Source organism: Rhamphochromis longiceps, linkage group LG13 (genome assembly GCF_057381845.1).
Source record: "Rhamphochromis longiceps isolate RC_006_pf linkage group LG13, R_longiceps_female_GT1.1, whole genome shotgun sequence".
In the NCBI taxonomy this organism is placed as follows: Eukaryota; Metazoa; Chordata; class Actinopteri; order Cichliformes; family Cichlidae; genus Rhamphochromis; species Rhamphochromis longiceps.
Window position 1 is genome coordinate 319,033 of NC_140569.1, and position 23,478 is coordinate 342,510.

The 23,478-nt window shown below is 42.5% G+C and overlaps 2 long non-coding RNA genes across 3 annotated transcripts; one reads left to right on the plus strand and one right to left on the minus strand.

The window, feature by feature from the left end:
- The first annotated feature begins 14,748 nt into the window (after positions 1-14,748).
- Positions 14,749-17,758, plus strand: LOC146654936 (uncharacterized). Its single transcript, XR_014914381.1, has 2 exons — positions 14,749-14,953; positions 17,252-17,758. It is a non-coding gene; the product is annotated as an uncharacterized LOC146654936 (long non-coding RNA).
- An 18-nt stretch (positions 17,759-17,776) lies between these two features.
- On the minus strand, positions 17,777-22,538 carry LOC146654937 (uncharacterized). Of its 2 annotated transcripts, XR_014914380.1 has the most exons (5): positions 22,462-22,538; positions 22,243-22,355; positions 18,422-18,516; positions 18,255-18,313; positions 17,777-18,091 (listed from the first exon to the last, which is right to left on the minus strand). It is a non-coding gene; the product is annotated as an uncharacterized LOC146654937 (long non-coding RNA). The 2 variants fall into 2 exon arrangements; XR_014914379.1 differs by having other exon boundaries at positions 17,777-18,313.
- Positions 22,539-23,478: the final 940 nt, after the last annotated feature.

Consider the following 23,478-nt stretch of genomic DNA (forward strand, 5'->3'; position numbering starts at 1 on the left):
GGAGATCAAAACTCCAGACATCCAGAGGTCCCCAGAACACAAGAGACCAAGGAAGACCAACAGAGGGGCAGCCGCGCCACTGTCCCAGTAAGGGCTGAGGAGAGTCCCAGATGAGGGCTCACTCAGCAGCCGCGGAGCAGAAGCCAGGGGGGGTTGCAGTGACGCGCCCGTGAGCTCCGCCGGCAGCCAGCTGTGCCTGAGTGACCGAGCCCCAGGCCGAGAGGCCGGGGGCACCCCACCTCCGAAGTGGCCCGAGCGAGCCCCAGGCTCCAGGCCCCGATAAGCGGCCGCCAAGGAGTGAGCCGGTGTGTACCCGGACGCCCACCCCCAGACACAAAGAACCACCAACGCACCGACACCTGAGGGAGTCCACCACTGGCAGGGGAAGTGGTGGTGGGTGGAGATAGGCCTCCAAACCTTGGAGGGCCTGAGGTGTCCCCAGAGAGGTGGCGTCTGATACCCAACCTGACATATAGACACAGACATACAGGCACACACAGATACAAACATCCATTCCCACCCTCATGCTCTCATATGCACTTACTCCACACTCAACCAACGTGGAGACAGACATAAAGAGACGCTGTACACACGATCACACTCCCCAAGCGTACTCTACAAACCGGGTCTAGGTACCCTTGCCCCTGGAGGGGGGAACTGCACCCAGACCCAGGTGGTGTTACCCTTTTCCCTGCGGTGGGGGGAGGCAGACCGCCCCGACTCCGCAGCAGCAGGGAGGCCCCACACTCCAGACCGCAGTTGGACGGCCAACTCCTCCTAGCCCCCCCGCTCCAGCAGGCCGCAGAGAACGGGGGTGAGAGAAGACTCCAAACCTCCCTCCACCCGCTCATTGTAGTGTTGATGCATGTGTGTTCTAAGGTGCAATTAAAACCCAGGAGGGCTTGGAGCTACCTGCCAGAGAGCAGCAGGTAAGCGCATGGTCCCTCCTGCTAGCCCTCAATGTCTACGTGTATTCAAAATTGAGAGGTGGGCAACGACGCCAGGGGTGGGGTGTACACCCTGATGGTACTTTGGACTCCGTGTATCGTGCCCACCCCCAAGACCCTATATGTATGTGTAATGAGAGTGTGAGTAATGTGAATGTCTAAGTTGTGGGATAAAATTGAGGCAGAGGCAGCCAGAAGGGGACAGAGGGAGGGGGGGAGCCTCCTCTGCACCCTGGTGACATACCCCTACTCCAAGGCCCTGCATGTGTGGGTGGTTGTGGTGGAGCGGGAAGAGGGAGGCAGCTGGAGATGGGGAGGGAAGGAGTTCGCTGTTCTCACCGGCTGCAGTGAGCCTCGAGCTCCCGGCTAGCTGTCAAGCTGGTGGGTAACAGACATCTCCAAAAACGTCGGAGCTCTTTTGCAAATATGTGATGTCTTGATAAATCAAGCAGAAATTTGAATTTTACACAGCTACATTCTCGCCTGAACATATTTTAAAAGAAAAAGTAATATTTCAAACTTTTTAGTCACTCTTGTCTGCCAACTGCTGCATTTGAGTTCTGGATGAAATGCATTCTGGGATATTTGGCTCCATGTAAGTCACCGTGTAAGTGCACCATGAACACAATTCTGAGCGTAGTTAAGTTGATGCGTACTTTGAATGGGAACAGTACTTTGTCTATAAATGATGATGTATCACAAGTCCACTATAGTGCAGGTACACACGAGTACACACGAGTACACACGAGTATGCATATTGAGAAATGGCCCCAGTTTTTAAAGACTGTTGCCCCGCTCGAGCCTACCTCAAAGGTTGTTCCTCTGCTTGTAGTTTCTTCCACTCTGAATGAAAAAGGACTGTTGGCAAAGCAGTTTACATGTTTCATAGATGCTAATCTGAAAGTGCTCGGTGAGCCTGCACCTAGTAAAGTAAAAACGTAACATTTATTTATAGTACTGTTAAAGTCAGGAATCTATTACAAAGTTCTTTACAGGGAATGTAAAAATACACGTGGCGACCTGGTCAGCCTGTTTATTAGACAGGACATGTCAGAACTGCCTTCTCCTTTCCATCATTATCAGAGCTTTCCTTGATAAAAAGTAAGTTATTAACAACATTTTCACACTCTTCTCTACATCACACTTCTCCCATCGGTTTGCCATGAAAGGCTGCAATGCACGTGGGCAAACCACCAGAAAAAATGCTGCTCAGCTTTGTCCGTCTAATTCAGTCACTGTTAGCAGGAAACAGAAATACTCACACAGTGGAGACAGCTACCAGTCATGTAAAGGATGTATGCACATATTAATTGACAGACGAGGAGCTTTATGACAGCGCTGTGTGGGATAAAAGGAGAGCGACTGCTTTCTTTGGTATGTTCCATTTTTAGATTTGGTAAAGGGAATGAGCAACTAGCCAAAGATGCAAACCACTAACCTTTGATTAGATGACCTGCTCTACCTCCTGAGCTACAGCCAAAATGCAAAGCAAGCACTGGTGCCGAGGAAAGCTAGGACCCACTCAGTCCCTGCACACATACTTTCATTATGGCAAAACCATTTTAGTCAGTTGAAAATTCATTAAACTATAATAAAGTGAAAGCTATGGCTCTTCTAAACACAGTGGTATTTGTTCCTCCATGCAAGTTTAAGAGACACTCAACATTTTGACCTGCCAGCATCTTTGAAATGGTGAGAACAACAACCCAAACTGTTCATCATCAAAGTGTCTAAAACAAGATTTCTGCCTTTCAAAAGACTTTTTTAAACATAGCAAACAAAGAACTTTGTTCAGCCTCCTTCCCCTTGAAGTTAAAAGATTATATTTTATTATAATGTCTGTATACAATTAGCAGCACTTAATTAAAATAATGAAATCATTCTGACACCTCTGAATAACAATTTGGCTTCAGTTTTAAAGTTTAGTAGTCTGTCTCAGCTACCGTCTGCAGTAGTGAAAAAAGTTGGTGAAGGCTGTGTTAGCTCATGAACTGTTGGGTGCCACTGAGTGATAACTGTCGTCATGTCAGTACTATGGCTTTCACATTTCATGCAGGGTGAAAAGGTGGAGTTTTTATTAGATGAAAGAAATATTTTTTTAATTAAAGCACTAAAATAAAAGCAGTCTGTTGATCCTTTGAAGGCTTGCAAATAGTACAGCAAGTTTTTAATGCACCAGTAAATTCATTGCAATAAGTTCACTTTTAAGTCAAATTGTTTTTGAAATGCTTTAAATGTTTATGTAAGGTTTCACAAAAGAGACAAAAACAACAACAAAAAAACTGTTAACCTTTGTGCATAATGGAAATGCAAGAACCTGTGAACAACTGATTAAAGACAAAGCAATTTTGCTTCATTGTTGTTTGCTTCAGATAGCCACTATGGCAGCAGCGGCAGAGGAAAATGGAAATATTACTGCAAAGCAGCAGAACAGCTGAACGGCTTCTGCAAGCTCAGAGAAAAGGTCACATAACAGACCCTGATTCTACCAGCTGGGACCTATAGGAAGAAGCTGAGAAGCTCGGTTATTTAACCAAGACTGACAACTACTGGGTTAAATACCAATACACTGAGCGAGAGGTCTGGCCTGGTGCATGGTCTAAACCTGAACGGTATATAGGACATGGTTTGTGAGGGGGGATTGTACCAAACCACCTGCGTTATTGGGCTGTCAAGAGGACACTGTAAAGATATGCAAGGTTGGATTGATCATTGCCTGTCGCATTATGAGAATGAGTATATTAAAAGTTTGGAGAAACATGGCTAAGACACATACCAACAGGGGTTGATAACAGCGGCTGTGTGCAGGCAGGAATAGGACCCAAAAGCAGACTCCTAAAAACAGGACGTAAACCCAAAAGTCAGCTTTATTTGCCGAATGGTGATACAAAAAAAGATAAACTACAAATACGAAGAGGCACACAGGGAAACACAGGGAGAGACACAGCTATGAGGGAGATCTAAATACACAGAGGGATAACAAGCAAGTGACAACACACGAGGAACACAGCTGACACGAATAACCAGAATGAGACAGGGAAACACGGGACCTTCACAATAAAACAGGAAACACGAGTGGAGGACCAGGCAGACGAGAGGGAGCGAGGGACACGAGGGAGAGAGCAGACATGGCAAACTAGGGAAACAAGGAGGAGAAACCAGGCACGAGGACTCGCACAACTATATAAACACAGACAAACAGAGGGCAAAGGCACAAGGGGAAATCTAATAAACAACAGTGAACAGAAAAACCCAGGTATCATGGAATAAACACAATGGCGCTAAAACATAAACAATAACACCAAAATACAAAAAACACAAGAGAACTCAAAACTCTGGGTCAAAAGGACCCTGGACCATGACACCAAGATGATCATAGATATTAACATTTCTGTCCCACCTCTGGCCTTATTTACTGATGAATGCTGGCTTTATTATTCTGACTGCATTTGTTTGAGCAGAAGCCAAAGAAGGAACCAAAGCTATCACTGCCAAGCTGCCAAAGCACTTGAATTCTCTCACGTAAAGTGAGTAGTCTGGCTTTTTCATTGCTGCACTGACAGCTGGACTTTCAGATTTATACCACAGTAAGTGGTCTGTTTGCATTGTTCCCAGTCTGCAAACCTTTGCAAACTGGGACCTACCACCAAACACGTGTGGAATCTTATACCATCATTGGCTGATGGTTATGTGATTGTCTGACAGAACATATTAACCAGCATGTGTCAAGTATTTGCAATACCCAAATGGACAGCAACAACCTCCACCCGCCTGGTTAATGGATGCTTCATTGCCTTCACACTAAAAGGGCCAAGTTTGAGATCTCGAACCAAAGCATCACCACTAAGCAGGAGGAGATTCAGGCCCCTGGGTGATCTGCATGTGCTATGATGTTGCAGGTGAGATGGAGGAACTACAATCCCAAGGGCCACTGCTCCCAAATCATACTGCGTTGAAATCAGTGACACCTGCCAGCAGGTATCCTGATAATAATGAATTACAGTCGTCCAGCCTGGAAGTAATAAATGCATGAACTAGTTTTTCAGCGTCACTCTGAGACAGGATATTTCTAACTTTAGAGATGTTGCACAAATGGAAGAAAGCAGTCTGACATATTTGTTTAATATGTGCATTGAAGGACATGTCCTGGCTTCATGGATAGAGATGGGTGTCATCTGCATAGCAGTGAAAATGTATGAATGTCTTCTAATGATGCTGCCTAAGGGAAGCATGTATAATGTAAACAGCATCGGTCCTAGCACTGAACCCTGAGCAATGATAACCTCTGTGTAAGACTCCCCATTAATGGGACAAATGAGAGTTTTGTTTTTTTGCACAACACTGGTCACTATATTCTTCATTTCCGGTTAATACTTGTACAGCTGCTGTTATTGTGTATATATTTATTTATATTTAGATTTCTTCATACATTCTTATATAGTTCTATATTGTGTATTTTGTTGTACAGTTATTTTATTTTCAACTTTAATTTATATATTTTATCTTATTCCTTCCCAGTTAAATTTACCCTTCATTCTAATTTGTGTTGTACAGTTATTTCATTTTTAACCATAATTTATATTTTATTCCTTCTTAGTTAAATTTACCCTTTTTAATTTTTCATATTTATTTCCTATCTTATTCATAGCCTTTTCCTTTTTTGTTTTCTTTAGGTCACGAGCAGTTGTCCAAGCATTTCACTACATATCGTACTGTGTATGACTGTGTACGTGACAAATAAAATTTGAATTTGAATTTGAATTTATTAGATATGATTCAGATATTAATGGTCAACATGATCAAACACTGTACTGAGAACAAGCACATCCACTGTCTATCAGAAGCCATAAGAAGATCGTCTGTGATCTCCACTTGTGCAGTTTCTGTGCTGTGATGAAACATCAAATAAACCATTGCTCTCCACAGGATCAGTGAGCTGTTTAACCTTCCTCTCGTGTTAGCTTTCTGTTATCATCTCTTATGTTAGCGGGTCGGTTTTGACCCGTGAATTAAATCAGCTATAAAATATACTAAAAACAATAAGTTATCATCCAATTTGTTTCTCATCTCTTGGTTACCTTGTTAGGCTTCCTTATCCATGAAAATGTTGGTTTTAATACTTTTGGTGTGGGCCTCTGGGTCTTTTTTTGTCACTATACCCCTCGATTTCAATTAAAAAAAAATTGTAAAATTAACCTCAAGAGAATCATATTAATAAATAAAAGGTTTCTGTGTTACCTGAGTATTACTGAGGGGTATAGGACACATCTCTTAAATAAATCTGTTTTATTGATTTTTTTCATTTTAAGATTAATAACTAAAATGACATCGATGGTGTTACGGGTCAATTTCGACCCATAGACATTTACATCAAGAAAAGACAAAAAAAGTTTGTTTTTTTTCAGCAGTAGACCTTTAATATAAACTGAAAAAAAGAAAAAGTCCACTCCTCCTTTGTTTTGGTTATAGCCGTGGGTAATTGTGGGCTTTTTATCACTTCCCAACGATACAGCTTCACCTCAGTTTCCTTTGTGAAGTTCTTGTCCGAGGTCATATCTGGTAAAAAATAAAATAAAATAAAATATCACAGCTGATATTGTGATCCTGCAGTCCAGTGGTCATATGGAGGACCACACATTTTCATTGTTTCTTCTCAGGGGTGCCACTCGCAGCTTTGACTGTGAAAATCTGTACATTCCAGGCATAGTTGGTTTTTGCATCACAGGCTTCCCAGATTTTTCTGCCGTTTTTCCCTTGCTTACTGGGTATATATTGCCGGAAGGGGCATTTTCCTCAAAAAGTGGACAAGACATTCATCCACTGTCACTGGCCCTGGGATGAACATCAGTGGAAGAAGCTGCACCCATCTCTCCCAGACATCCCTGATGGGAGCAAGTTTGTCAGACCTCGGTCTGGTCTCTCTGTTGTCAAATCTGAGGACTCTTGAATCAAAATGATATCAAATGTGTGAAGTGACATCGTTGCCCAGAAAATGTTTCTGCCTGTCGATGCATCCCATAGACGATCAGTGGCCTCATTGCAGCATCTGTACACTCCAGCAAGAACAATGAAAGCATCCAGGTATTCCTCATCATGTCGCCATGGACTTTTTTTCCTTCAAGGTTTATCATAGTAATGATGATTCTTTCTAGTGACAATGGCATAAATATCTCAAAACATCTCTTGATGTCACTGACTTTGGTCAGAGCAAACCTTGTGATTCCAGGGGTCATTTTGATGACATTTGCAGCAGCTGCCCTGCCATGTACATCATGAGGTACTGAGCTCCAAAAAATCTTACCATTTTTGGACTTGAATCTTTCAGCAGGAGTAGCTTCAGCACCAGCGACCTCCACCTCTGATCAGATGTGTCTGTGTCTTCTGGATGATAGTCCACATTGTCTTCCTCCTTAGAAACCTGCCCATCTGAATCGCTATGCTGCTCTGTGTCCTCTCCTTCATTTTCACCAAAAATATGATCCAGAACTTAGCTCACTGTGAATCTTCTTCTCATTTTTTGTATGCTGCAAATTGTAAATGTGCACTCTGGAAGTCAAATGGCCACTCAAATAGTGAATTCACCTCACATGCCCGTGTTTATTTTGTTTTGTTTTTGTGCAGGTATACTGCAAAAAACATGCAAAATAAGAATCCCCTAAAGCTCATATGATTAGGAGAGGCGCTTGCTGTAAGTGTTTTAGCTGACAGTGCACTTATGATTTCAGTTTTGGCTTTAATTATTGCTTTATACTCATAATATTATACCTGGGTCGAAACCGACCCTAACAACACAAAGGTCATAATTTCAACTAGGGCATTTTATAATTTAGTGAAAATAATTTTTTTTATTTTATTTTGTAGAAATAGAGGTTCCTGACAAAGTCAAAAAGCCTTGATACAATAAACAAATGTATGTGATTTTTTTATGCATTTGAAATTTAAAATGGGTCGGTGCCGACCCTAACACGAGAGGAGGGTTAAAAACAACTCTTTCAAGAATTTTAACCTATAATTAGCTAAGACAGCTGGGTCAGCTGATGGCTTTAATCCCTGCCCAGTTTAAAGGCCTGTGGTACAAAGTGCAGTAACTGGGATAGATTGATCATATTTAAAACTGCAGCACTTCTTTGAGGAGTCTTATAGGAACGTGGTCTAATAGACATGTTGATGGTCTGGAGGAAGTATCTCAGTCACAGAGAAAGAGTCCAAATAATTATGAATAATATTGAATATTTTTTTCTCTAATGATTAAAATGTTATTTAAATGTAAGACGTCCTTACTGGTTAAGGGATGCTCTGACTCAGCCTGGCTGCAGTCCTTAGAAGAAACCTGAAGTTGTTCCTGTTTTCTTCAGTTACTGATGAAGAGGAAGATGTTCCAGCTTTACAACGTTTTTTGTTTCCAGGCTAAATTAGTGAGATGCCATTTCCTGTCCAGCTTACAGGTTATCTGCTTTAAATAGTGCATTCGAGACCAGAGAGTCAAGTCCAGCCTGCCACACATCAAACCTTGACACAGTGTGATTTCTTTGAGAGAGACAGAGACAGTAACTCTGAGTCAGGTGAACAATAAATAACAACAATAAAACTGGACAAGCCAAAGAGTCAGGCTTTCAAATTAGTAAAAACTCTGTGATTGATTAATAAGCTGAAATTGAAGAGTGCTGCTCCTCCTCCGAGAGATTTGCTTCAGTGATTCTGAGTTAGTATAACAACATATTCATCCTGCTGTAGCCCAGTGTCTGTGAGACTTAGTACATCTATATGTTGATCCACCACTAAATGGTTTACTGACAGGGAATTAGAAGAGGGAAGCCTAATGTTTCATCATCCACAATTAACAGTTGTACGCTTTTCTGCATTCTGGATATGATAATGTTCTTTCTTTGTGATTTGCTTGCTTAATTGCATTTTTAAAAGCAGATGTGTGGTGTTCTTTATGATCCCACACTGGCCTTATTAACTAGTTTTTCAGCGTCACTCTGAGACAGGATATTTCTAATTTTAGAGATGTTGTACAAATGGAAGAAAGTAGTCCAACATATTTATTTAATATGTGCATTGAAGGACATGTCCTGGTCAAAAATGACATCTTCACTGTGGTTGAAAAGAACTCCTTGTTGCAAGAACACAAAAAATGTAAATGCAGTTTTCACAAGAGTGTTAGATATGTGATGATTAACAGGCAAACTTTAAATTTGTTTGTTGGAACAACAAGCTAAAGACCAGAAAACACAGGAAATATCATCCTCACTTTCCCTCATAATCCTGTCTAAAGTAGGCTTTAGATTTTAGGTGTTTTTAAGGCACTGATGACCTTTTTGTTGGGTGCCTCAGTGGACTGTGACTGTACATTCAGCACTGATCCCTTTCATGTGCCCTCTCTGTCTCCCCTGTGAGTCCCTTGTACTAAGGTTTGCTTCCAGCTGCAGCTTGTTCTGCTCTGCAGTCTCATTGAGCTTGTTAGGACCTCTTGGTCTTCACATGGCTGCTGCAAGTAGTGACTGGACTACAAATGCTACTGTTGAGAGACACTGTTCTCCAGACCTAGAAATGATTGTAGTTAAATACAGACCAAAATAAACTTACGGCAGTCTCAAGGCAGTCCTCACATAACTCAAAGTCTGCAGAATAAATCTACAAAAACAAAATTAAAAGGCACAATTGCCACCGCTATTAATCTGCCTTTGTTTGTTTGTAACCCAGGTATCAAGTTTAATTGAGGTTTCTCACCTAAAGTTATGTTTGTATTAGAGATGGCACGATACCACTTTTTTATGTCCGATACCGATTCCGATATCATAAATTTGGATATCTGCCGATACCGATATGAATCCGATATAGTGTTTTTTAATCAACAAAACTGTTTTTTAAAATATCTTGCTGCATTTTGTATAAGTTCATACTCAAGTTTAAAACAACAACTACACTAAAGCTATTCTGTTATACCTGTATGCAAAAAAAAATATTTCAGCAATACTGATCAATCTAATAAACTTAGACCTACACCATCCTCCCTATTCTGGTATTTTAAAGAGTACTTAGCGTAAATATTAAGCAACCTAACTAATAGGGTTCCAACTCCCAGCAACAACAAAAATAAATAAATAAAAAATAGGGAACCACCCCTCACGCTCCACCTCATGATGCTTAATCGACGTAATCAACCTTAATTTGATGCAGTGTGAAAAAAAATGCACAGAAATCAATTATTTTTCAAGAAATATTAAATAGATTCAACATCTTTCTTCAACAAAATTGCAGACTGCACAGATGGTACCTTCCCAAAGGAAAAAGTACTATAGCTTACTAGGGTATATATATTAGACTTAATAGTCACTATATACAGTAATTGACTTCTATTCATTTTACATCAAATTAAAACTTTGGGTGTCAGATAATTATTTATTAAAAGCTCGACATTTTAAATGAGAATAAGAAAGAAAAGTATGTCTTTGTGCCCCCTTTCCCTGTTAATGCCCTATCGGCCCCCCTGGCTAAACTTTGCTAGATCCGCCCCTGCACAGTTACCAGCGTCAGCTACGTAGAAAAAGATCCTCGAGTAGAAAGTAATATTAAATAAATTCTAACAACAGCTGATCAAGCTTAAACGTGCTGCTGTTGTTCAGCCACTGGTTTCCTCTTTCTGGTGCAAAGTGGGCCAAAAGCAAACTAGAGAGACGGAGTCGCGACAGAAAAGCCGATCAGCTGATCATTAAGCAGTTTCATGATTGAAGTAGCAGCAAGAAGAGGCAGTCGTTTGTTAAGCTTAACGCAGGAATGCTTTACAAACATTCAGAGATGGACTTACACACTTGCTTTACTTCTCTCGGGGATAACTTTGTCGGAGATGAAATGCCGGGTTGCTAGCGAAGCTCCAAATGCTATCCAGACCACTGACAGGTCCCGCATGCCACAGCCGCTCTATCATGTGATGCATACTGCTCCGACGTGCTAACGTTCTGAGGTGAGTTACGGCGTGTTGCAAGTTTGTGAGGTGCTTTCGTGATATTTAATGGATTGGATTACATTTTTTATTTTTCTCCGATATCCGATCCAGTAATTTAGGTCAGTATCGGACCGATACCGATACGTAATATCGGATCGGTCCATCTCTAGTTTGTATTACTTGAGAACTGTCCACCACATCAAGGTTTCCCAACCACTGCGTGCCGTGAGAAATGATCAGGTGTGCCGTGGAAGATCATCTGGTTCCACCAGACTGGTAAGTAATTGGTGTGAATAACAGGCAGAACAATGACATTCTCTTCCACTAGAGGACAGGACAACTACCTGTTCTAATTAAATGGGTTGCCAACTGCCAGTAAAACAGAAGAAGAAATGACATAATCGTCATGCTGTGAGACGATGCAGCGCGTAAAAGCAATAGATAAATATTTGAAAAGCAGTCAGTGTGACCTGGTCCTGGAGAAAACTCCGACCCAGGTGAAGGCCCTATAGGGTATGCTATAGCATGAGAAGAAAGCAACAAAACTATACTGGGGACAAACCGAGCTAAGTCTGCTCAGGGAAAATGATCAATATGCTGTTTGTGACATTGTTGTTTCTAATGTGAAATATGTGCCATGGCTCCAAAAGGCTGGGAAACAGTGATATATATGTTATTAATGTCTGTTCCCAGACAGCCTGGCAGTGCTTCGTGGCTGCTGTCCTTCTGATTGCCCTGTAAAGGTTTGTGGTCTGCTGTATTGTACTTTCTGCTGTTTGCTATTACATGTTAGTAAAGTGTCCGTGCCCTTGATTGCTTCTTTAACAGCTGATTTGTACAACAAACTCCATGAACTTGGCTTAGCCTTTTAAGGGATGACTTAGCAAACATGTGGCCGTCTCACTAAGTGTTACCACATGCATAGCAAGCGAAGTGCTTATTATGCTTTTGATGTCTTCTGCCTCCCAGTACAACCCCTCCACCCTCTTCTTCATCCCACTCTGTGTAATCTTATGAGATCAGAAGCTGGTTGGGATAATAATGTGTAAGTGATGACAAATTAGAACCAGCTAGCTTGAGGTTTTGCTGTTAAAGGAACATGTTGAGCAAAGACCTTTTTAATGAAAAGAGGAAAAACAAGATCATGCAGACAGAAGGAGAGGCATATGGACACTCCAGAGAGAAGCTAAAACTGTGTGTGTGATTCATCTGCTGTAAAAGCGTGCCATTGAAATGAACAGTGTATTTGTTAGCAACATGTTAACAACTTACTGCTCACTTCCTCATCAGAATTTTTCACAGTTGGTCCACGGCTCTTCATGTTACTGCATGTTGTCCTTTGTCAGTCACTATGAAGGCAAAAACAATGTGTGTGTAGAGATGACATGTGGATGCTGTTTCTCAGTCAGTTATTTGATAAATTGATTTTCAGACTTCCATTAATCTAAACATAACTCCAGATGAGCGGCAAAAAGTTTTAATTTGCAGCATATATAATGACGGTGCTTGCAGGAGTGCCACAGCCCATCCTTTTATAAATAGGAAAGAAAATCAGTATTTCAAAAAGCTGGCACAGGACCCAGGATATGTGTCCGACCCTTCAGTGAATCCATTTACTGTTCATGCAAGCTAGAAATGATAGGGTGGCTGTCAAGAAGGTATGCTCAAGAAAAAGCAGAGCCAAAGAAGTGGACCAAAAACTCAGCTGCAACAGATTCATGGGGAAAGCATATTCCTAAAATATCTGCACTGTAGAAGGAACAAAGTCAGCCAAAATCAAAAGAAGACTGGATGTTGTAGTGTCCTTTAAGACTTTTAGAGACCTGCCTACAGAAATTAGAAGAAAGCTTCCCTGAGACACTTCCCACTTTCCTAAAAGTGGGAAGTTTATAGTAACAAAGTATGAATAAATGAGCGGTGGCTCAAGACGTTTGTACGGTAGTGTATATCCAGCATATGTTTGTTTTGGTGGACACAGAACATGTGATTACAGATGGGAATGAGCTCTGTAGGTAGGTTAATAAGAAGGCATGGGCAGACTATCCTGCCTGTAACACATTTTTGTACAAATCAGATAAACAGAACACATATTCAGTGTTTGGGGACTAGTAGCTGATGATGTTTACGAGCCTTAATCTACCCTAGATTTCTGAGACAAATGCACAAAGAAAACTAGAGTGAAAACAGCCCCACCCATCTATCGTTTGCCATTATCATTAATGAGAAGTTATTGCACATGGTATTTCTGGAAGGATGAATAAACCACAGTTTCATGGTTTCACTGACCAAATCACTATGAGTGAGCCCATTTGACTGAGATCTATTTTGAGACACATCATGGAAATTGCTGCTGGAATCGGGTCCTACTCATTAAGTTTGCAAACACTTTTTTCAGTCTTGACCACGGGGTACTGGCTGCAGCACCAGTGGTTGGGGTTTGGCCCGCTCTGAACCAGCTAAAATGATTCAGTTCCAACCACACGTGAACTACATAACTAACCTTCCAAATGACACTTTGAGAAGTAATCTTGGTCTATAAAATATGTAAGCCTAGTTATATTGTTAAGGGACTATGAAGAAGGTATAGGGGAGTTTTTTTTTTTACATGAGAGTCAAAAAGGTTGTGAGCTTTTTTTAAAATCAGCCGAGTAGAGAGAATTTGACTCAACAGGTCAGACCATAGTTTGACCATTAAAACTTTTAATTTCCTTTAATTTTCCTTTTTTAAGAAAAACCTAAACAAAATTAAAATGTTGCCTGGTTGTATTTGTTTTACCGTTATGAATTAGCAGTTCTAAAAACAAAAAAGGAAAATGTATACAAACTGTTTTTATCATTACGTCTACACTGTTAATGAGGTCTGACACTGGTGACCAAGAGAAACTGTTACACAAAGTTAAAGTAGTGAAGTTAAGTCCCGCCCATTCACATGAAAGCAGTGGTCTTGGCAGGATGTGGTCTTCACATGTCAGTTGAGTCTTCTTCCTCAGAAACATGATCCCCGAGTGCAGCTACTCAACAGGAAGAGTTCAGCAAAGGTCTTTAAATAAATACCTGTGAAATGCACCTGCCTGTAACTCACTTAGATTCAGGACACTTAATTTGGCTCTCAATGCTGTATTGTATTTTCTATTTAATTAACTGAATTAAAACCCTTGCTATAACAACATATTAACATAGTGTAATCTTCAAATGCATTATCCACATCACTCTCTGCTGAATTTCCCACTAATCAAAGTCAAACAGTATTTACCCATTCTGCTTTGAGTGATTCTCTAGCTTAAATCGCATCTTAAAACTCACTTTTTTTACTTTGGGTTTTAATTCGAGTTCAGTATGAGTACCATCAGGCCTGTTTTATATTTTTAAATTGTTAATACATTATCTTCTCATTTATCTATATTTGTTTCTATATTGTTTTCTCTTGTTTTTAACCAATTGTGAAGTATGGAAGAAATATAGTATCATCAGAATTCAAGTATTTTTAGACATTGAATTTATGACACTGAATTTTTATCCTCCAAATTTCCCTGCAAAAATATTCACCTGCAAAAATTCACCTGCAAAAATTCACCTGCAAAAAATTCACCTGCAAAAAATTCACCTGCAAAAAATTCACCTGCAAAAATTCACCTGCAAAAAATTCACCTGCAAAAAATTCACCTGCAAAAATATTCACCTGCAAAAATTCAACTGCAAAAGTGATGAACTTTAATGACCCAAGCCAGAGCAATCAGCACCAGATCGAGTCGAGTGGCTCTCAGCCAATTAAATTACGCTGTTTGATCACATGACACCGTTAGCCAGCAGTGTGTCTCCTAAAAGAGAGCTGTTTAAAGGTGAGTGATTAAGTTTTTCTCCTAAATAGAGATCATTACAGAACGCCTAGTCCTACTTAAAATCCCATTTATTATTATTTTTTTTTATCATCTACTCGAACTAAGGAAAACGTTTGACTAACTCAAAGACAATTTCCACGCCTCCCCTGCCTGACTGCAGAGGCAGTTTTGAATTTAGGAGCGCCAAGATGGCAGCGGCAAACCCTGGCGGCTCTCCGGTGAGTATATATATTTTTTTATCTTCAAGTTTGTCTTTTGAAACCTTAATTTTATTTAAATCCGTTGCTCACGTATAAAGTACACAGACGGGGTCTTTGCTCAACTCGTCTGAGGCGTGTCTCACTAAGCGCTACATGCTAGCATCCTGCTAACCGAGCTACCCTTTACATGCTGTGCTTTAGAAAATGGGATACTCGTTAAAAAAAATACTCCGCAGATATTGATAGATAGACGAACACTGCAAATATAATGTTGGAAACGAGAACGGCCTTTGGTGAAGGGGTAAAATACACCATGAATAGAGCCATAGAGTGAATGGCTGCCATGGTTGCAGAACAGCCTGATTTAATGACAAGAATGGGGAAGAGTGAGGTGAAGTGAACCACAGCCACAAAACACGGTCAGACAAGGCGGCAAAAGGGCAGTGATCTGTCCGTCAGTATGAAGTTGGTGTGTGCTTTGGTGAACAAAAACTCCAGACTGGTAGCAGGAAGATGGGAGACTCGTGTTTCACTGGAATAGTGGTGAATTAAAACATCCTTTGTTGGGGACATTTCGGTGTAAATGCATCCATACAGGCAAGACAGAGGCAGACTAGACAGTGAAGAAAACAAGGCAAACATTAGAAATATAAAAACGGAAATATAGGATGAGTCGGGGATGAGTTCCTGCCCCAAGTGGAGGAGTTCAAGTATCTCGGGGTCTTGTTCGCGAGTGATGGGAGAAGGGAGCCGGAGATCGACAGACGGATTGGGGCTGCGGCTGCAGTAATGCGGACGCTGCACCGGTCCGTTGTGGTGAAGAGGGAGCTGAGTGTAAAAGCGAAGCTCTCAATTTACCGGTCGATCTACGTCCCTACCCTCACCTATGGCCACGAGCTGTGGGTAGTGACCGAAAGAACGAGATACAAGCGGCAGAAATGAGCTTCCTCTGAAGGGTGGCTGGCCTCTCCCTTAGAGATAGGGTGAGAAGTTCGGCCATCCGGGAGAGGCTCAGAGTAGAGCCGCTGCTGCTCCACGTCGAAAGGAGCCAGCTGAGGTGGTTCGGGCATCTGACAAGGATGCCCCCTGGGCGCCTCCTGGGTGAGGTGTTCCAGGCATGTCCCACCGGGAGGAGGCCCCGGGGCAGACCCAGGACACGCTGGAGAGATTATATCTCTCGGCTGGCCTGGGAACGCCTTGGTATTCCCCCGGATAAGCTGGAGGAGGTGGCTGGGCAGAGGGAGGTCTGGGCCCCCGCGACCCGGCCTCGGATAAAGCGGATGAAGATGGATGGATGGAAATATAGGATTAATATAACATACAATTAGGGAAAATGTAAGGAACACAATGTAAATGATATTGTAAAGTCATTAAAACGGCATACTCTGATTAAAAGAAACACATAATTGGGTAGGATAATAATAATAATAATAACAATAATAATAATTTAAAAAAACTAAAAAAAAAACATGTACAAGATGGGTATGTATACTTGTAGCCTGAATTTAACAACTATAAAGTTGTAGCATGTCAGTACCTTACCCCATCCATTATATCCACACTTTCAGAAAAGGATATGGTCAATATCTTTACAAATACTATCTAAACTTAAACGGGATATTCCCTCTGCTTCTTCTGCTTCTCGTATACACCCTCAGGGTTTGTGATCAGCCAGCGGCTGATATGATCATTAATCCTGTGAAATAATATTCTTTCGGTTTATGAATCTGTTTGCATGGATTTCTTAATCCGTTTCCACTGTTAGCAGAAGTTGTGCATGCAGTTTTGGTGTGCTGCTCTCCAAGACTACAAGCTGCGTTAAAGTTGGAAGTAACTGGCCGATGTTCCACTGTTGAAGATCAGCTGTGCCCATTTGTTGCACATTGTGGGTATGGAGAAGTTGAGGCTCTTGCAGGCTACCCACAATTTCCCCAAACTGAGCGATTATACATCTTGCTTCCATATTTGTATCTTGTGTCACTAAAAATGCATTTTATTTTAATTTTATACATTGATTAATGACCTGCAGAATCTCCTTATCATATTAAGTGATTCATAATTGTCACTTTATGCTTTCTCCATCTTGAAAGTGATTACATCCTTTAGGTTCATTTTCTGCAGGCAGGTTTCTGACAGAACAGGCAGATTTAGAATATAACATGCAGCGTTCTATAGATGGACACATAAAGAAATGAAAAATTACATGTATGTGCTAACTTTCTAAACACTGTTACATTAATGATTAAGTAGATAAAACATTTATGTCAGCCTTGGCTCATAGTTCATTTAAAGACAAGAACTTTGTGTGTGTTTCAGGTACTGCACTCTCAAAGACTGAATGAACCAGCATTGCAGCCATGGGTCACTGTGAGCATCACAGGGAAGGTTGAAGCCGCCCACTCCAGCTGTAAGGCCGGAGTCACGGAGACCTGCACCCACGTCACTGCTCTTCTGTTTAATGTAGAAGCAACAGTGTTGATCTGTGGCACAAGGACTGTTACAGGTGAACCTGCATACTGGGTTTTGCTGGGTAATGTGACCAAGATACAGTCAGAGGTTGGCCATAAGATAGACTTCTCCTCTTCAGCTGCCCAAAAAAGGCTCTTGATCAAAACATAAACAGACCATCTGTAGTGACAGGTAAAAGGAGCCGTCCTCAAAAAAGAAATCCCACCTGCTACTGTGGAGGAGTTGTCACTGCTATAATGCCATCATGTTTTATCTAGGGGTCTAGATTTATGCCTATAGTGCACTGCCATGTAAATAATTTGCATTTACTGAATGAGTATCACTGTTCAAAAATTGAATAAAGAAACAAACTAATTTTTGCCTTCTTTTTTTTTTTTTTTATTAAAACCACTTTATAGAACATCACATCAGTTACAATGTAGAATCCATGTCACTGGAGAATTTTGATTCAATAAACAGTAAAAAGGTGAGCTGTGAAGACCAAGGACAAGTGCAGCTCACAGGTTTTCTATCCAAGGAATCCCAGAAGATTGCATGGTGTCATTGCCCAGCAGTTGTTCGCAGGACATATGGACTCAACCTCAACAATCCCTCACACTGAGCAGCATGAAGTGACAGTGCAGAGGAAAAACTCCCCTTTAACAAGAAGAAACCTCCAGCAGAACCCGGTTCAGTACCAGCAGCCATCTGGGTTTGGAGGAGAGAGACAGACACAGAACTACCAAAAGTATATTTTTTTATGTGATTGACTGTTGTTGTAATTCAAGCCCTGAGTGTAGAGCAGGTAAGATATAAAGTTGCATCCTAAATTCCATGCTCATGCAGAGTGTTTAGTTTATGACTTTTTCACCTGGTCATTGAACAGATGGTCTTTTAGGGTTGACCAAGCTGGTACCTTGACTCTGTTCTCTGCAAGATGTTGCAAAAAACAAAATCATATGGAGACAATATTGGACACAAAATATATAACAGTTTAGTTAAATGTAGCATTAACTCATAAGTCTTGCTAAAGTAAACCTTGTATTCTGATTCATCACAGCAGCAGTTCAGTTGGATGATGTCAGCAACTGCAGCAAGTGTCTTGCTGACTGAATAATTTCATCTTGCATAATCTGAAACAAACACATAAAGACAGAAACAATTTATAAATTAACGTTCGATAAAATCTAAGAATTAATCATTTATTAGATACCAATATGAATATGTCTACCATAAAACTTGTGTGGAGCGAAGTTACATTCAATCAAGATGGTCTGGCATGCTACAACTTTATAGTATTCTGGCTACAAGTATACATACCCTCAGCCTGGGCGTCTATTGTCTCATGTAGTCTGGAAGACGAGTGGATGGTGGGGTGGGTGCAGTTTTCTCTGTGGTGGGGTTGGGTGGACTGTCCCGGGCTCTGTGGGGCCGGGGGGCGCTGCTGCGCTGGGCCCCGGTCTGGATGGGCCTGGGCCCCCCTTTCCCTGGCGGGTCGCGGAGTGTGGGAGTGCCTACTGGGGTCAGCGGGGGAGCTGGCCCCAGGGAGGGGTCACCTGCCCCTCCCTTCCTTCCCTCTCCATCTCCAGCTGCCTCCCTCCTCCTGCTCCACCACAACCACCCACACATGCAGGGCCTTGGAGTAGGGGTATGTCACCAGGATGCAGAGGAGGCTACCCCCCCCCCCCCCCTCTGTCCCCTTCTGGCTGCCTCTGCCTCAATTTTATCCCACAACTTAGACATTCACATTACTCACACTCTCATTACACATACATATAGGATCTTGGGGGTGGGCACGATACACGGAGTCCAAGTTACCATCAGGGTGTACGCCTCACCCCTGGCGTCGTTGCCCACCTCTCAATTTTAAATACATGTAGACATTGAGGGCTAGCAGGAGGGACTATGCGCTTACCTGCTGCTCTCTGGCAGGTAGCTCCAAGCCCTCCTGGGTTTTAATTGCACCTTAGAACACACATGCATCAACACTACAATGAGCGGGTGGAGGGAGGCTTGGAGTCTTCTCTCACCCCCATTCTCTGCGGCCTACTGGAGCGGGGGGGCTAGGAGGAGTGGGCCGTCCGACTGCGGTCTGGGGCCTCCCTGCTGCTGTGGAGTCGGGGCGGTCTGCCTCTCCCCACCGCAGGGAAAAGGGTAACACCACCTGGGTCTGGGTGCAGTTCCCCCCTCCAGGGGCAAGGGTACCTAGACCCGGTTAGTAGAGTACGCTTGGGGAGTGTGATCGTCCCTTTATGTCTGTCTCCACGTCAGTTGAGTGTGAAGTACATATGAGAGCATGAGGGTGGGAATGGATGTTTGTGTCTGTGTGTGCCTGTATGTCTGTGTCTATATGTCAGGTTGGGTATCAGACGCCACCTCTCTGGGGACATCTCGGGCCCTCCAAGGTTTGGAGGCCTATCTCCACCCACCACCACTTCCCCTGCCGGTGGCGGACTCCCTCAGGTATCGGTGCGTTGGTGGTTCTTTGTATCTGGGGGTGGGCGTCCGGGTACACACCGGCTCACTCCTTGGCGGCCGCTTATTGGGGCTCGCTCGGGCCACTTCGGAGGTGGGGTGCCCCCGGCCTCTCGGCCTGGGGCTCGGTCACTCAGGCACAGCTGGCTGCCGGCGGAGCTCACGGGCGCGTCACTGCAACTCCCCCTGGCTTCTGCTCCGCGGCTGCTGAATGAGCTCTCATCTGGGACTCTCCTTAGCTCTTACTGGGACAGTGGCGCGGCTGCCCCTCTGTGGGTCTTCCTTGGTCTCTTGTGTTCTGGGGGCCTCTGGATGTCTGGAGTTTTGATCTCCTCCATACCTGCTTGATACCATAGAGGACAGGGCTGTGGCTCCCCACACTCTCTAGCAGATCATTACATGGAGAAACCTTTGGAATGCAAGCATGCTGATCCACACAGGTATGCACACAGGTGTACACATGGGTATTCACAGATGCGGACTACAGCTTTCTTGGCTGCTGCCTCAAAGCACACTGTGCGCTGTCTATCTTGCGTGCTGCACAATATCGTTTATTATTTAGTAAATATTGATATCTATGACTAGCTAGTTTATTGTGATGGTGCTTTTTTTTTTATTATTATGTTGCTCTTTGTTGTTTGCTGTCTCCCCTGTTTTTTTTGTTTTTCTTTCTCTCCATACAGGTGACCCAGGAGTTTTTTTTTTTCTCTCTTCCCCCCCTTCTCACCGTCTCTTCTCCCCTTTGGTTTTCTTTCTTCCTCTCCCCCTCTTTCTTTCATTCTTTCCCCCTGTCCTATTAAAAAAAAAAAAAAAAAAAAAAAAAGGATGACAAAGGATGAACTGAAGCTCCGCCATCACGTGATGTCACATGCTGCTGTTTCTGATGTCACTTCCAAAAGAAAAAAAAAAAAAAAACAAAACAAAAAAAAAACACAAGTATACATACCCATCTTGTACATGTTTTTTAACATTATTATTGTTATTATCCTACCCAATTATGCGTTTCTTTTAATCAGAGTATGCCGTTTTAATGACTTTACAATATCATTTACATTGTGTTCCTTACATTTTCCCTAATTGTATGTTATATTAATCCTATATTTCCATCCATCCATCTTCATCCGCTTTATCCGAGGCCGGGTCGCGGGGGCCCAGACCTCCCTCTGCCCAGCCACCTCCTCCAGCTTATCCGGGGGAATACCAAGGCGTTCCCAGGCCAGCCGAGAGATATAATCTCTCCAGCGTGTCCTGGGTCTGCCCCGGGGCCTCCTCCCGGTGGGACATGCCTGGAACACCTCACCCAGGAGGCGCCCAGGGGGCATCCTTGTCAGATGCCCGAACCACCTCAGCTGGCTCCTTTCGATGTGGAGCAGCAGCTGCTCTACTCTGAGCCTCTCCCGGATGGCCGAACTTCTCACCCTATCTCTAAGGGAGAGGCCAGCCACCCTTCAGAGGAAGCTCATTTCTGCCGCTTGTATCTCGTTCTTTCGGTCACTACCCACAGCTCGTGGCCATAGGTGAGGGTAGGGACGTAGATCGACCGGTAAATTGAGAGCTTCGCTTTTACACTCAGCTCCCTCTTCACCACGACGGACCGGTGCAGCGTCCGCATTACTGCAGCCGCAGCCCCAATCCGTCTGTCGATCTCCGGCTCCCTTCTCCCATCACTCGCGAACAAGACCCCGAGATACTTGAACTCCTCCACTTGGGGCAGGAACTCATCCCCGACTCATCCTATATTTCCGTTTTTATATTTCTAATGTTTGCCTTGTTTTCTTCACTGTCTAGTCTGCCTCTGTCTTGCCTGTATGGATGCATTTACACCGAAATGTCCCCAACAAAGGATGTTTTAATTCACCACTATTCCAGTGAAACACGAGTCTCCCATCTTCCTGCTACCAGTCTGGAGTTTTTGTTCACCAAAGCACACACCAACTTCATACTGACGGACAGATCACTGCCCTTTTGCCGCCTTGTCTGACCGTGTTTTGTGGCTGTGGTTCACTTCGCCTCACTCTTCCCCATTCTTGTCATTAAATCAGGCTGTTCTGCAACCATGGCAGCCATTCACTCTATGGCTCTATTCATGGTGTATTTTACCCCTTCACCAAAGGCCGTTCTCGTTTCCAACATTATATTTGCAGTGTTCGTCTATCTATCAATATCTGCGGAGTATTTTTTTTAACGAGTATCCCATTTTCTAAAGCACAGCATGTAAAGGGTAGCTCGGTTAGCAGGATGCTAGCATGTAGCGCTTAGTGAGACACGCCTCAGACGAGTTGAGCAAAGACCCCGTCTGTGTACTTTATACGTGAGCAACGGATTTAAATAAAATTAAGGTTTCAAAAGACAAACTTGAAGATAAAAAAAATATATATACTCACCGGAGAGCCGCCAGGGTTTGCCGCTGCCATCTTGGCGCTCCTAAATTCAAAACTGCCTCTGCAGTCAGGCAGGGGAGGCGTGGAAATTGTCTTTGAGTTAGTCAAACGTTTTCCTTAGTTCGAGTAGATGATTAAAAAAAAATAATAATAAATGGGATTTTAAGTAGGACTAGGCGTTCTGTAATGATCTCTATTTAGGAGAAAAACTTAATCACTCACCTTTAAACAGCTCTCTTTTAGGAGACACACTGCTGGCTAACGGTGTCATGTGATCAAACAGCGTAATTTAATTGGCTGAGAGCCACTCGATCTGGTGCTGATTGCTCTGGCTTGGGTCATTAAAGTTCATCACTTTTGCAGTTGAATTTTTGCAGGTGAATATTTTTGCAGGGAAATTTGGAGGATAAAAATTCAGTGTCATAAATTCAATGTCTAAAAATACTTGAATTCTGATGATACTATATTTCTTCCATAGTGAAGCACTTTGATCAACTCTGCTGTTTTTAAATGTGCTATACAAATACATTTTGAATTGAATTGAATTAGCTTAGCTCCTAGTCGAGTCACTGATCAATACATCATTATTTGCCCGTCTGAGTGGTGTCAAAAAAATGATGCGGGCTTTATAGATCATCGGGAAACTTTGTGCGGACAACCTTGATCTTATTAGGAGAGATTGCATCCCACTTTGGATGGAGCAGCTCTCATTTCTAGAAATCTGTCTAAATTTATTACATGTCACTATTTGCGGTTCAGTCATTACTGATTTGGAAAAAAACAAACAAAAAAAAAAAAACACAACTGCAGGTTCTGAGGATTATTTGAACATGAAAGCATACTGTGTTGTAGCCTCACAAAGACGACATGAAAACTACTTTTGTTTATCTGAAGAACAAAATAAAATTACTTTGAGTGGTCTTTAAAGGTATTCTTAGTGTGTTCTAGGAGCTTCAATTCCAGTAAAAGAAACATCATCACCAGATTAATACACACACATCTGAGTGTCACAGCTTGTGCTTCATTTAGTCTCTCCCCCAGCAGAGACTTTGTACTGCACTTTAAAACATGATGTTCCAGCTGACAGAAGGGAATGTGGGGTTTAAGAATAAAGATTATACTTAAAACAGAATTAAAACATATTTGTCTACATACAAATTTGATATAAGGTCAGCAAATACAGGTTATCTATCCTGTTTTTAGGATCTTATTTTAATGCTTACAGAACAAAAATAGTTT